Source organism: Cavia porcellus, unplaced genomic scaffold (assembly GCF_034190915.1).
Source record: "Cavia porcellus strain 051 isolate PalLab524CR breed Dunkin Hartley unplaced genomic scaffold, mCavPor4.1 scaffold_11, whole genome shotgun sequence".
In the NCBI taxonomy this organism is placed as follows: Eukaryota; Metazoa; Chordata; class Mammalia; order Rodentia; family Caviidae; genus Cavia; species Cavia porcellus.
Window position 1 is genome coordinate 61,073,652 of NW_026947494.1, and position 16,129 is coordinate 61,089,780.

A 16,129-nucleotide genomic window follows, 5' to 3' on the forward strand; every position below is an offset into this window, starting at 1 on the left:
GTGTATTAGGGAGACACAGACCTGGGCAGCCTCTGCTGGGCCCATCCCTCCAGATCAACCTAGTGAAGGTTTCACTGCTACGGTGCACCGCCAGGTGCAGGGACCTGATTTGGGCTAGACTACTGGATCTTAGTCCGCGGCATCACCAGGCCAAGCGCTCCCCACCAATCCTGCTTGAGAGGGGAATATGCGACTAACGTCACTGCAGGGCCCTGTTTCGGCTAGTCTGCCCGTTCCCAGAATGTCCTCTGTTGGAGCCTCCTAGCCTATGAAAGGGTCCCCATTTCTCTCACTCACCGCAGGTCAATGCAGAGCTCCCTTCCAGTCCCGCTCTCAATGCCGTTTAGTTCACCACACGCGTCTCTCTCCCTCTCCCTGCCATGTGGATTGGGACGCAGTAGTGGCAGCAGGAAATTCAAATCTCGGCTTCCAATGGCGCGGGATCCAGCTTCAGCACTGAGATTTTATCTGTTCCTGTTATAGCATCAGGATTGCATTTCCAGTTGGTTTCTCTCAGCTTAGTTCATTCCTGGGTTGGCAGGGTACATCTCCCCTCGCTTAGGACTCCTCATACGGCACCGCTCCTTGATTCTAATCTGGTAATCTCAGAGAGCCTCTGTGGCTGCTGTTATTTGTCTGCCATGTTCCCCCAGAAGTGAAATACATTTCAACATTTGAGAACAACTCTGCTTTTATCCAAGACACAGGAAAATACATAGCTCAGGAAGGCAGTTTTAATGTCTTTCCCTCATTCCCTGTAGCAATCGAAAAGCTTTTAGCTACTGTAGAAGCTACTTGACAAACAGCTGGGAATTATTCCCTTCAGCACACACAGTGGTGGGAAGCTTGGTCCTGTAGGCTTGCCTTGGCTGACATGGATTCAGTATAAATACTTGCTCAGTAGAGAGACCAAACAGATCCCATTCTGGACTCTGTCTTTAATCTCCAGCCTAACATAGGCCATGTATGGTTTCAGGACACAAACACTTGTTTTTCACTTTCTTGTAGAAGCAAACCATTCCCATCTGCTTGTAATGTGTGGGCTGCTATTTTATGGATATATTACTTATCGAGCTCTTATTCTAGTTCCTTTTCCATAGTCAAGGGATACTGCAACAACAAAGCTGTACCTACCTATGCTTTTATGAAGACCTTTCCTTGGACAAGCAACTCCAAAGGAATTCTCTTTGAAACTAGATCAGAGAACACCAAACCCCCTGGTACATATGTGATGTACACTATCTATTATGGTTTAGATTTAAAGTGTTCCCTAAAAGTTGGCGATGGGCCTGGTGAAAAGGAGTAGGTCAATGGGGGCATAATTTAGGAGGGTGTATTCTTATCCTTGACTCTTCCCTCCTCTTTCTGCTTCCTGGCCACTACTGCATGAGCAGGTTTCCTCTGCCATGACCTTTCTCCACAGTGGTTCTGCCTTGGAACTTGTTGACCATGAACTGAACCAAAATAAACTTTTCTTCCTTTAAACTGTGACTGTCAAGTATTATATCTCTGTAATGGGGAATTTGACTGATATACTGTATATCAGTTAAACTAGTCATGATACTGGGATCTTCTCATTCTTTATCCTTCTTTGGGAAGATGGAAATCTCAATGTAAGAGAAAGCCTCATTGTGACTATGTCAACATTCTTCCCAACCTCTGAGCCTCCCAAAATATCTTGGAGGTGGCATTTGCCTCTTACTACAGAACAGAAGCAAGTCAGCCTTCTCTGTTAGCCATACAGCCTCGTGTCTGTGGAGAAGAACAAGACTGCCCTGGACTGTCTATCTGAAGTTAATAACTCAAAGGTAGGTGGATAAAGATTAATTCTTTGGTACCTGCAGGATTAAGAGTTGATTAACGGTGTGGATTTCAGGGAAAGTGCAGCATCATCTAGGCCTCTCTGTAGCATGACCCCAGAAGTGTTTCCAGCATCAATTCCCTGATCAGTTGTACATTATTGGTGCTTCCTTCTCCTAGCACAGTTCTTTTTCAGTTCTCTCAGTTATCCAATCTCTTTCCAACATATTTCTTTTCTGTGTAAGGCAATGAGAAATAGCTTCTGTCATTTGCAACCACTGATCCTGGCAATCACACACCCACATAAAGTTGTCTCAGTGGATGGGTGAGAGTCTTGGGAGTGAGCTTTGCCCAAGGCACCTTACAAAAAGAGAGTGAGAGTAACAAGGTCCATGTTCACACCTGAAGGAACTTTACTTCTCCAGCTGTGACAGTAGGGAACAGGTAAGGGGGTCACTTCAATGCTGCAAGAAGTGGTGGTCTATGGTAAATCACCCATCTGAGTCCACTACATCTCCCACACCCTAGATTTAAAAGCAGGTACTCATAGGCATCTTGTGGATTTATTTTTCCAGCTCTTCCCTCCCTCTCATTCTGGCTCTCCTTTCCCAACCAATAGTCAGGCCTCACAGCTGGATAAAATAAAATGGTTGTATTGGGTGACCTTAAAATTAGCATGGTTCAATATGTCTTAAAGTTGGGGCCCTGGGTCCAGAATGGAGATTTTCTCACTTTCTTTGCTGCAGCTGCTGGGGACAAAGACAGGAGCTGTTTGTTCTAAGGGTTTCCCATACCCAGGCCCAAGTCCTCCACCCCACCCCCACCCCTTCTGGGTCCATTTACTGCTGTACTTGCTATGTACTGCAGTGAAAGACAACCCTACTCCATCAGTGGCACATTATCATATGGCTTTCCATTTTTCTTAATCACCTTATTTCTTTGCTCTTTCAAAGTTGAGGATAAATTATTTAACAAGTCTCCAAGGGTTGACTTTATGAGAATTTAAAGCCAGAGCCCATCTGCTATAGGTTAGGGGGAGCCAAACGCTGAAAGTTAATCTTCCTTGTTCACTCTGGAAAACACCCAGCCCTACACACACGTGTGCACACGTGGACAATCACACACCTACACATCCAGCAATAGCACCTCCCAAACCACATGGCCCAAGCAGTAAAACATCAAGGCTTGAATTTTCATTCTCAAAGCCAATAAAACTTCAATGTTTGCCCTCATACAGTCATGCTTGTGCTAGTGAGAGCTTTCCATGTGCTGCCCCTGGGCCTGAGACACTGTTGTGTCCTGTAGACATTTAAACATTCAGATGCACTGTATCTTTCCTCTATATGCAATGGATGTGTGGAATATTGGAGATAAAAGGGACTGTATATGTTACACACACCAACATCATATTGCATAATTTTGTAATTTACTAATTTCACATTTCATTTAATTTAAGAGTCACAGAGCAGCTACAGCAATAGTTTCCATCTTTTACAACAGAAGTGGTGAACTTGAAATGTAGTTGTGCCATTTCCCTACCAGATGACTTTTGAAGTGAGTCTGAAGGTCCTTTATCTGTGAAATGAGAAGGAAAAGTAGTACCTGCTTCATAATATTAGTATTACAATGAAACAAAATATTAAATGATGCCTTAGCTCAGAGTCTGGCAGGTGAAAAATAATATTATTATCTAAGAAAATAGTTTTTGTTGTTATTGTTCATGCTATTGTTATTTACCCTAAATGGATTCTATTTAGAAGTTTACCAACAAAACTGCATGTATGAATTAATATCAAATTTCCTTTCCTTATCTTTTGGTTTCAGACATATTAATATTACCCCATCAGAACCTCTCATCTGAGATGTTAGTGTTTGTATCTCCAGTAAGAAGTGAAGTGCTTTTCTAATTAAGTTTCCCAATCAGTCTTCTTGTCAATGGTATATAAACATTGGAATTGTTAAAAGATCTGAGATGATTTATGTAGAAGGAGGTTAATGCAGTTTCTCCACTTTTCCAAAGAGGAAACAGATGTCCAGAGAGAAGGCTGGGCCTCAGGTCCCAAAGCAAAAACAAGAACCCAAGTCTGAAATGCTGAGGGTTACTTTTGTCTGCTTGAGTCTGTGGCTAAGAACCTGAGGTCTGCTTTCAGATGACATACTAGTCAGTGTATTTTTTCAGGCCAGGCTCTAAATTAAAAACTGTGATAGAAACCTACTGGTCATGTTTCTTGCAATTCACCTCCACCACACCTCCAACCTTTTTCTGTTTCTCCCTTCCATTCCACAGCACGACTCCTGACACTCATGTCTGTAGGATGCAGATCAACTCTTAGACACAGGTCCAAATTAGTCACCAAGCCCAGGTTGAGCCATAAGAGCAGGTTTTCTTAGCCACAGGAAACGAAGGGGATCCTTTCCTGGGGGTAGGGGGTAGATGCCATTGGGTTATGTCTTTTATGCAATTGTCCATGGAAGCAGAAGTCCTTGTGTAAAAGGAATAGAGAGCAAATCCTCCATGAAGAAGAGCTAGAAGAAATTCCTTAGAGTTTTATCCCTCAGATTCTAGTTTACTTTGAGATCTGCTACATGCTTTCCCTTGAGTTTTTGGAAGCACTGCTGAATAATTCTTTCATGGGTTAAGCTAGTGACTGACCTCCCAGCTTGCTGTGTTCCGCAGGGGTTATGCTACAGGAGAGGAGAGCACTTAGGAGTCCACAGCACTTAGGAGTACTGCCCCATAGAGTAGAGCACCATCCCTTTGAAGAGGTATTTCCTCATCATTAGCAATGGGTCCTCTGTAGCTTGAAATCTCTTGAAATCTCTTGAAATCATACAACTAGCCATGGTCTTTGAAGTTACCAGGTGTACAGCTGCCCCTAAATCATGCCCATTCCTCCATACCTACTCTCCCCAAGCTGCCATGATATTGCCAGTTTGAAATAGATAAGCATTTACACCAAACCCCGATAGCCTTCTGCTCTTTCCACGTCCACTGCCATTGCCTTGAAGGTGACTTGGGCTTCCATGAACACTGCCCTTCGCACTCCAGTAGAACACACTTCGCCTCCACTTGGCAGCCCTGGCTCCAGCACCTGTGCACCTTTCATCACTCATCTGGGATCAGAATGCTTCCCACAGAAAACAAGATGTGTCAAGCAAGGGGTCACAGGTGCGGCAGAGAAGACACACCTGGTGCACATTCACTGCTGAAAGCAGTCTGTGCTGGGAATCCTATCGAGCTGTAGAGGTTACTCAGAGGATAGGAAAAATGTGTACCAACAATTACTAAACTGGATTGTAAAGTGTGAATATGGGAGTGTGGGTGCATAGAAACATTTTAAGGAATATTTTTCAGAGGCAAGCATCATTTTAACAAGTCAAGTACATAACCTATGGGTGAAGGTAGGTATTTTCGCCCTAAAAAATGTTTACTTATGCAAGAGCTAAGCAAAATGCTAAAAACACTTGATAAGGAATATTTTGATTTTCACTCAGCGAATATTTCTTGGTTGCTTATTAAATGCTATTTAGTAATGCCCAAATGAGTGAAATTCCTTGTCATCATGGAGATTCTATACCATGGGCGTGAATGAAAATAGTAGCCATGAAAAACAATAATAGAACTCCTGTCTATAAAAACTTTTTTAAAAGTGTTGTGCTACTGTAATTTTTATACATTATTGCATGTTTTCTACCAGCAGATAGATAATCTCCATCTGAGAAGAGATACTGTCTTTTATTTATCATTCTCTGGTGCCTGACATATAATTGATCTTACTAAATATTCTTGATTAAATGAATACTCTTCCTGTAAATTTTGTGAGTTTGATGTTTTTATATCCATATAACAACAACAAAAACTGAGGTCCAGGAGGTTACGTAGTTTGGCCCAAATTGCACTGCATGAAAAGCCAGGTTCAAACACAGATAGTTTTCCAACATACAAAAATATTGCTTTTTGCCAGTATCCATTGGACTAATCTCTTCTTAGAGCTCTGGCCAGTCTTCTCTCTGCTGTGCCTGTAGGGAGGAGTCATAGCATGCTCCGTCCCAGTGATGCTACTATTGTTTGTGAAAAAGAAACTGTGATCTTTGAGAGAAGTGTTAACTTTATGTAACTCATGGGTCCCAGGCTCTACCAGCACAGCTGAGCTAATAATGAGCCAGGGGTTCATTATAGTACCAACTAAGAACCTGAAAGACCTTGTTTGTACTCTTGCCTGCAAGCTAGTCAGCATCGCTTCCCTTAAAGCCAACAACCACTCCATTTACCCCACCTCTAACACACATGTACACACACGCACACACACAAAAGTTTCAAAGATCAGTTTGTATAGATCTCAAACCCACTTGTGAGTTTTTAACAGCTGCCATGGGACATCCACGACGTTTATCTCCTTTTATTTCTTTGCTGTTCCACAAGTGCTGTACAAGAAGCTGTCAGCAACTATCACACTGGCTATAGTCAGTGGTGCCTTTAGGAAAAAAAAGGATCCAAGCAGCCAATTTTCCCAAAGCTCGCAGCTCTGAGGCCTAGATGAAGCCTGTTTCTGTTAAGAGTTCTCCAGAATGGGCCCAGAGCTCCTGTGACTCATCTGGAAACAGCACTCTAGTGTCCTGTGTCTCATGGTGTCTCTCCTCCAAATCAAGTCAAAGTGAAGTCTTTCTCTGAGTGCCCAAATCCAGGGAGAGGAAGCCTGCAGGCAGGGACAGTACAGATGCGCTTGTGTCTTCAGGTAGCAGTGTACAGGAAGCATGGTGTGCCTTCTGGAAATCCACAAGTTACCTATGCATTAAATGTAAAATAATGAAGTACCTGTACAGTGATTTTGCTATGCAATATGTCCTCTTGGCTTCTCATCCCAAGAAGTGTTAGAAAATGTCAAATACAAACTCCTTGCAACTTAAAAGATTCAACTCATGCTGCATTTGTGGCAGGGTGGGTTAGGGGAGGTAGTAGAAAACTGCCCATTAGTTTTAGTTTCTGTGTGTGATGGCTACAGCCCCAGGGACCCCAGGGTCTGAAAAGTGAGGTGCAAGAGTCATTCATGTGAGTATAACTTCCAGCTCAGAATCTACAATGCTATCCTCCAAAACTTGCTCCTTCCTCTTGACATGAAGTGGTCAGACCTGCCTCTGTAGTGGTCCTCATCCAGTTTCAGCCTTCTGAGCCTCCCACTGAAGCTGGCAGGACAGAATTCAGAAAGCTGTGAGGTTGAAAGAAAACGTGTTAGGGAGGAAAATGCCAAGAACAGGGGTTTATTAGGTGGTAATAAGTTTATAATACAGCTCAGGGCCTCACTGTGGTCTGTATCTACAAGGGTGGCACTGTAATTAGAAGGAATTTAAAAGGGAACATTCCAAGCCAGAAATAATATGATTTTAGTCTTTTATCCAAGTATTTTGGTGCCTACACACATGAGCTTATTAAGCCCTGCGGACTCCCAGAATGGGTGGTAAGTATCATTGTGTCTCTCGGGCAATAAAAGGAGCTGTGACCATGGAGTGCTACCTCTGGGCTCCCAGAGTTACCCGCCAGCCCAGTGGTCCTCCAGGGGTGGTCCTAGCTTCCCCGGTGGTCTGCAGGGCTTCCAGGGGTCTGCGGTTGGCCTCCTGGAGCAGTCATGCTTCTCAATAGCACTGTCTCTGCTTAAGCTCTAGGAGGGGTTTGTAATTTACTTGTGCGATGCTTTCTGATAGTTTGCCAAATTTTTAAATACCTCTCCTCTTGTTTCTCCTAGTGACATTGTCCATACCCACTCTGTCCCTCGTTTTTTTTTTTTTTTTTTTTTTTTTTTTTAATGCTGACTGGTTGATGTGTTGGATGGCCTGACCGTTCTCTGGTCCTGACAAACGTAGTCCTTTACTTGAAAGTGTTAGTTTCTCTAGTTTCTCCTGGCTTTAGTTAACTCTGTCTTCAGCTCCTGCATTTCACAACTGTACTGAGCACGGCACTGTTCAGATGTGTTAGTGCAAAGCTCATCTCCTGTTGTGATAACAGTCGTTTTTCCTCACCCAAAGGGAAGTGTTGGTTGTCAAGATATCTCCCAGGTTATACTGCCGGCTCTTTTAGTAAAAGTTTCAAAAAGGAAACTGAAAAGCAGAGAAATTATCTTGGGTCAAGGTTTGTTATTTAACATTAAGATTTCCTTTAAGTGGAAAGAAAGGAAAAGGAACATTCTCAGGCCCACCCAAACAGTTTATTAGCATGCAGTCTTTTGCTTTTGTTTTTGGCTGTTATTTCAAAGGCTTTTGAATGTATATACAGTCATAATTTTTAAAATAGTAAATTTGCAAAATTTTATATTTTTAATTGAACTTCTCTCTACTGGTTCAATTTTTCAGTAACCTAAACTTAAATCTCAACAACCTCAAGATTACTGGAAACTTTTAAACTTTTTTTTCCCTGACAATAAAATTCCACATCTGGTCTGACAAGCCTGGTGCCAAGTTTCAAGCTAACTCAATTTTGAATGGACGAGGTATTATAATCAAGTGAAAAAGAAAACTTGGCCTTCTAATGGGATTGCTTGGTAGCACTTTACACACAACTTGCTGCTGAAATGACAGGATAGCTCTGCCCAGTGATCGGTGACCTCAGCGTCCCGCTGCAGACTATTTTTTCTAGAGAAGAGAAATGGCTTTTTAAATTCATTCTCCCACACAGTTAGTTATCAGACAGTGCCCAAATGTCTAGCCTTTTTCTATTTACACACTCTCAAAAGCCTAGATGTGAAACTCCAGTTAATGGTGGTTCAGTCATTCCAACCAGTCCTCCTGTAGAGGATTGCTCTCACACTGATTACTTCCTGCTTCTCCTTTCTCCACACAACAGCAGCAGTGCTTCATTCAAAACTGCATGCAAGTGCTGTGACAACCCCCCCCCACTGTGTGTCATGGTTAAATGTAGTCAAAGTTTATTTCTTGCTTATAGAGTGTCCAAAATATGCTCCCATTTGGCAGCCTGCTCTATTTCAGTACATGACTCCGGGATCCTGGGTCCTTCCACCTGTGGCTCTGCCATCTGCTTCATGGTCCACCTCGGACAATGTGGCACAAGTAAAAGGCATGGTAGCTTGCACCAAGAGGTTTTTAGGGTTGTGCATGGAGCATCATGTAATCACTTGTGCTCCCAGTTATTTATTTACGAGTCCAAAGTGTTTACTTATGAACCATGAAAAAGTCAGAGAAGCATAATCCAGCTTTGGGTCCAAAGAGAAGCACAAATGGGATTGGCGATTTCTGGTCTGGTGCTGTCTGAGATGTGTGTTTATTGTTACCTTACTTGGGACCCCACCCCACCCAGAGATCATGGGGCCCCCCAATGCAGGCACTATAGTAGACTTGTGTGTATCTTTACTTCGGGTCCTGCCATTTGATAAATGAACAGGTAAATTTCAGCCCAAAGAGGAATAGTGAAGACATGTTTTATGAATTTTGAACCTCCTTATTGAAGGAACAGAATGTGAAGCCAAGCAGATGTAGCTGTTAAGGTCATCTTTTGAAAAATCAAAAAGAAGATTCTTGTCTTTTCTAATTTTAAAATTAATATATGCTCATTGTAAAAATTTATAAAATGCTGAAAATATTTAAGAAAGGAGATAAAAGTCAACCATGTTTATCCAAAACATACTAAAATTTTTCTTGTTTATGGACTCCAATAGATTTATGTGTGCACCATTTTAATTAAATTAATCTACATCTGCAAAACAGATCATATTGTACTATTTAACAATCTTTTTTTACAACAAAATGCTGTTTGCGCATCAGTACATTTAAATAAGTATATAACTGCATCATAAGTTTGACTACACATTATTCGATTTTATGCACATATGAGGGAATAATTGGGTAACATATTTAGCTTAATGAACAAGTGCAGACTGAGTGGTTAGTGAGATCTGAGAGTATGGCTATGTTACTCATCAGTTTACCCCCAGAGCAAGATAAGGATGTCCTACTCATAGTAGTTGCTCAATAGTGCCCTGATGAAGCAGGACTCCACAAGATCGAGAGTCCCTCTCAGACTTTGATGTGCATGTAAATCATGTGACATCTGGTTAAAATATGAACAATGATCCAGAAGGTTTTAGATGGGCCCCGAGATTTAACAAGATTCAGGGATATGTTTCTGCTGCTATGCACTGAGGAGCAAAGATCTAGATCAGTGATTCTTATGCCCCACCCAGGGCATATTCATCAGTGTCTAGAGACAATTTTGATTGTTATGTCTTTTTTTGTGTGTTTGTTTTACTGGCATCTAGTGGATGGACCACACATGCATTTATGCACACACACACACACACACACACATTCACACACTGCTGCCTCCTACTTGTTCTGGTTTCTTGAGACTGCTGACTAATAAATACAGTGGACATCCTGTCCCTTCTAAAAAACGATGACCTCTGTGAATACCATGACCCTACTCCTCTGGTCTCCAGGTGCCTAGTATTTATCCTGGAGCAGAACTTGAGCATCTATGTTTGCACAAGTCAAAAACACGTACAAATATGTCATTACCTAAAGAATATTTGCTAAGCAAATTAACAATGCAAATAAATTACAGAGGTAAGGAATGAGTTCAAGTATTAAGATATTCGAGAACAAACTATGTTTAAGCATCTTAAAATCATCCATTAATATTTAAGTAATTTTAAATTAATTGCAAATGTGTTCTTCCAGGCCACAATTTGTGTGTGTGTGTGTGTGTGTGTGTGTGTGTTTTATATCTGAAATAAGGAAATAGCTGCTTTTAAACTACTCTATGACCCACATATCTCAAACATCCTCAACATACCAACTTACAGACTTGAAAGAAGTGTTATGACTACCACTGCCCATATTTTGGAAACCCCAAGGCCTCTAACTGTTCATAGAGTTTTGCATGCCATTCTGCCTACATATATCCTAAAGAATGACTCATATCTATCATTGAGTCACCTTGGGGACATTGCTTTTTGCTCCCTCTGGTCGCATGTGCATCCTCCCAGGATCTCTGCTGTCCACTGGCCCACCCCTGTCCTGACCTGGACCACCATGACTTGGCCTTTGTCATCTGCAGCTGCAGTCTCCTGCAGACTCTGCCTCCCTGAGTCACATTCCTGCCTTTGACCTGGACCTTTTGCAGTGGATCTCTGCCTGCTCAGGCTAATCCATTCTGTCCAGCAGTACTATCAGTCACTGCAGCACCTGACAGCTTCACAGTTTCTTGTAAATTAGAGAGGAAAACATTCGCTCCTGCTGTCACCTTCAGATGGTGGTGATGGTGAGGCCCCACAGCATGGATCCTCAGTCCTTGGATTAGTATGAGGTTTATTGCAATGCCTATCAGTTTACATTCCCAGTTCCTGTTCTTCAAGAAATGGACTAACTTCCCCCAGGGAGGCAGGGATGTGGAGGATTTCATACTTGAACACTGTGCTGTGTGTTCCAGAAATACCAATAGCGCTTGGAGCTGCAGGCAGAGCTTGTTGGAGGGTCTGGCTGGCAGGCCTGTATTATCTATTTAACGCATGCCATAAGCTCTCCCTGGACCTCCTTTGTTCCTCCCTACATATCCCCTACTTCTTCACCCCTTCAAAACTGGTTGCATATATTTGAATCACATTAAAAAGACATGTAGGCAGCAAGCCCCCTCCATGTTAATCCACTGATGCAGTAGACCTGAGGATGGGGTGAAGTGGCATAGGGACAGGAAAGGGTGGGTGATATTTAGCATATCTTACAATCAAATGCATATTTAATAAGCTCAGACTTTAGGCTAGCCAAGGCCCTTACTATCTATTAATTCATTTTACCATTGTATTCCATTAGTCTATGTTAGTACTCATCTTTGGAGTTCATTTTGGATAAAATGTCTGTACTCATCTTTGGAGCTCATCTTTGGATGTCAACCTGGAATGGGGTCAGTGATCTAAAACCATCATCCTAGGTTTCAATTCTCAATTTCTAACCTAGGGACACTAATAGAGAAAACCCAAGTGTGTAGGAATTATATTTTGAAAATTTAAGATGCATAATTTCTCGAGCTAATAGAGATCATTTTAGCTGAAAATGATACAAATTTGTATGAAATATTTTTTAGTACAAACAATTCAAAAAGCCAGTGAATAATATAATACATACAACAAAGCAGTGTGACTCCATGCATATTTTTCTAAAAGCTCTTAATTACAAAGTTACTCTAATTTTCCAATTCTTTACTGAGAAAGCATTCCAAGAGACTTACAGAAAAATCATAGGTAAGATACTAGAAGATTATAAATTAAATATTTGAACACCACATCCTATCCCCTAAAATAATTTTAAAACATTCTTAGAATTGTTAGGGAGATAGGACAAGGGTTACCTAGACTTAATCTTTGTTCTTTGCCTTTGCCAGCTATAGTACTGCTCTTGAGATCAAATCTTACACTGTCATTTTAACGTCACTCCCACAAAAATGGTGCTCAAAATCCATCTCCTGAGCCCTGACCACTCTGTTAAACCTGGGATTTGGGATTGTTCAAATCAACCCCGGCATTCCTTCCCTTCATCTGAGGCTCAATATCTAAGGCCCAATCCACTCATTCTCTGTACTCTAAGCAAGGTTTCTCTCCAGACTTGACCATTTTAGTTAATCATTCTACTCAGTGATTTTAGTTATTGTATGAAACTTGATAAGTATTTTTTTTTCAAAAGTCCAACAGCCTTTTAAAAAGTCTGTCTAGCACTGAGTGGGATTGTTTCTATTTCTTTTATTGCTTCTTTGAAAGAATGAACAAAGCTGAATGACAGCGGGTTATAGTGGTTGCATTAATAGTGAAAAGAAAGTTATCATCTCCACTGGCTGAGATAGTGAGTTGGCAAAGACGCCACCACCAGATGTCAACCTGGAATGGGGTCAGTGATCTAAAGCCATCGTCCCCCCCCCCTTCCTAGCATCCCAGGGGAAAGCATCTGGAGGTGGGACCTTCACTAAGTGTGATGAGCATCTCCAGTCTCATACGCCTGGGCACCAGGAATGCAGATGATGTCCAAGCTCAGCAGCTCTCATGTGTGCCTTGGGCCTTTGCTCTCAGGCTAGCTCAGGGCCGGCACCGCTCCTGGCTGGGATCAAGCTCATTCTGCGAAGTCGCTGAGCGCACTCTGTGTTTGCAGCCTTTCTCTGACCATGCTTTTCGTCTCCCATCTATTTCCTCCAGAGTGGAGGCTGCGGCAGCTGCTGCTCGCAGCCTGTTCTCCAGGGTCTCTTTCCACACAAATGTCAAGGTTGAGAATGTGGCCTGACAGCTGACAATGATTGGATTTTTGTCTTCTGGTCAAATGGAACACATTAGTGGGGAGCTGAAAGATCCAACTTTCCTATTTCTGTTATTCGTCCAGCTTCTGAGTTTCTTGCAGAGGTCGGAAGCAGCCAAGTTATCTGGGTTCAAATCCTCTGACTATCATTTCATTTCATAAACTGTGCTGAGAAATTTACTTAAGTAAATCTTCCTTGTGCTTCAGTTTCTCCATCTATTAAAAAGAACAAAAATAATATTTATTTCACAGTTATTGTGGAGAATACATATATATTAGAATAGTGCATGACATATAAAATACTCTAGTTATTACAATTTTTATTAGTGAGAAGGAATTTGCTCCACAGTGATCCACACCACAACTGAACTGTTATTGTTTCAAAGAGAAGTGTGAAGTAATAAAATAATAGCTATTTGCTAGCTAATTGTAACATAAGTCAGTACATTCACTATCTCACTAAGTCTTATGAAATAGACAAATAGGATTTTTTGTTATAGCTAGTGAATGTTTTAATAACTTACCTAAGATCAGAGAATTTTTAAGTAGTGAAGTTAAAACTTAAGGAACTTATCTTTTTTCCTAAATTCTGTACTTTTTCTACTGTATCAAGCTGCCTCAGAGTTTTATTGATTCGTCCAATCAATACTTGCTGAGTGCTGACTTAGTACTGAAATAGGTGAAATGAAATTGGATGGGATGATGAACTAGCTGCAATAACCTAGCTGCAAGCAGATTCAAAGCCAACCACTCAACAGCTGTGCACTGCATATGTGTAAGGTGTGACTTCTGTAAAGTGGTAATGGGTTGGGTCAGCTCACTATTGAAAGTCTTCTTTTTTTTTTTTTTTAAGAATGTGTCCTCCTAAATCAGTCAAAGTTTATTCAGAAAAATCCTGCAAAATATTTTAGCAGGAAAGGACTTAATTCAAGAAATTATCTGCCTGAGAAACCATTATAAGAGCTGGTAAAGTCCAGGTCACAGGAAAACTTTGTTATCTTTGAGGACATTGTAAAGTGCCTGTAGCATTCTTAAAACAGGCACATCCTAGGAGCTCCTGGAACCCACTGTAGCTGTCACTTGTATTCTCCAGAGGCCTACTTCTTGCTGCCATGTGGAGAGTACCAAGGGCTTATTCTCTTCTGCCAGCTCCATCTGGCATCACTGTTTTCACTGGCTGAGTCTGAATGGGAAGTCTGTGGCAAAGGAGCATGGGAAATATAGTTTCTCAGCATCCAGTTCTGTGATACAAAGAAATAAGCTCAGAAGGACAAGGATCAATAAACACTGTATAGCACTTCTCTCAGTGATATCTAATAATGGAGGTGATTCTCTTCCTGGGGTTCAAGAGGCTAAATATTTTTTAATGGATGTAGATATCACCATTGTCTGGTCCTATCCAAATAAAAGGGCTGAAAGTATTTGTTTTGTCATTATTTTAACAGGATCAAAACTCCCTCAGAAGCATTGCTTTTATAGCACTGTCTCTATATATTGAGACTGTTATGACATATATCTAGATGTCCCCCCAAAGCCTCATGAATTCATGGGTAGGGCTTTAGTGAGGTGGTTAGGTCATGGGTGCATGATCCTGGAGTAAGGGTTCATGGTACTAAATTAGTTCACTGATGATTTAGTTCTTGGTACGGCTGAATGCATTTACTGAATACAGAAGTTCTACCCTCATGTCAGTGGTACCAACCATCAGCTTTGTAGCCTAGAAGGAATATAAAGGGAGAGAAGGGGAGGCAGGTTGGCTACTTCGCCCTGCCTGCCAGGTCGTGGACTGTTTCTCTCTGCAATGCCTCCTTGCCGTGCCACCTTGCCTTTCAGTCAGCTGATGATGGACTAAACTCTCCCAAACACTGAGTTGACATAAACCTCTCCCCGTTTAACTAGGCATTGTTAGGCATTGTGTGTTGTCTCAATGATAAGACATGTAACTAGACAGGGCCCATGAGGGCCCTGAGTATCAGTTTGGAGCTTGAGAGTCACTTGTATTAGGTGATAAATAGGTGACTTGGAAGGCAAAGTCAAGAAAAATCCTTTTCTTGCTCACATGGCTCAACATTGGTAGCGGTCATAGTCCCTTGAATGACTGTTTTGAAACAACCATGGAATTCTAGGATAAATAGCAATATCAGTCTTTTTTAAAATTTTTTAAAATTTTAAACAGATTAAGAAGAAAGAGGACATAACAAAGCAGATCAGAACAATTTAAGCAACACAATATTTCACCACAAGGTAACCTGATAAAACAGTAGCTACCATAATGCCTCTTTTCTTGAAATAGTTGAGCATACCTTCATACACAATAGTATCAAACATAACAAAATAGTATAAAACCATTAAAGAGAATGAAAGTATTACAGGGCATTCAGAATCAAATAACAGAAAGTGAACAATGGTCACTATATTATCTCATTGTCCATAAAAAATTTGTTTATACACCACACATAATAAAATCCAATAAGATATTATATGATAGAACCAGTGGAAACAGAAGAACAAAAGTATGGTAGGACTTCAAAACAAGATGATATTAAATCAGCACTGGCTATTATAATGTCTTGTTTTCTCAGATAATAAAATTAAACAATTCAGGATAAAACCATTCCAACTAATGAATGGAAACATTATAAGGCTTCAAAGCAATGTAATGGGGACTCATGATTACCATAAACTTTTATGTACTCATCATTTCTTACACTAGACTATACAGTATTTATACATGTGAGTTTGATTTATTTCACTTACGAGTAGGGTCTCAAGTTGCATCCAATTATTTATAAATATCTAACGTGATCATTATTTATAGCTGAGTAGTACTCCATTGTATAAAAATACTACACTTTTTTATCCATTCTTCAGCTGATGGACACTTTGGTTGTTTTCAAGATCTGGCTGTTACAAATTGTGCTGCTATAAACATGGGCGCACATGTATCACTGTGGTATGATGTTTTCATTTCTTCTGGGAATATGCCTAGAAGCAGAATAGTTGGAACAAATGGGACTTCCAATCCCAGCCTTTTTGAGAAATCTCC

The 16,129-nt window shown here is 41.1% G+C and overlaps 1 long non-coding RNA gene across 1 annotated transcript in view; it reads right to left on the reverse strand.

Moving 5' to 3' along the window:
• Positions 1-6,186: 6,186 nt before the first annotated feature.
• LOC134478014 (uncharacterized) overlaps positions 6,187-16,129 on the reverse strand; it is a 37,924-nt gene continuing 27,981 nt past the window's right edge. Inside the window, exons 4-5 of the long non-coding RNA XR_010050356.1 lie at positions 12,755-13,299; positions 6,187-7,007 (exon numbers count right to left, since the gene is read on the reverse strand). This is a non-coding gene — a long non-coding RNA (uncharacterized LOC134478014). The remainder of the gene's footprint in view (positions 7,008-12,754; positions 13,300-16,129) is intronic.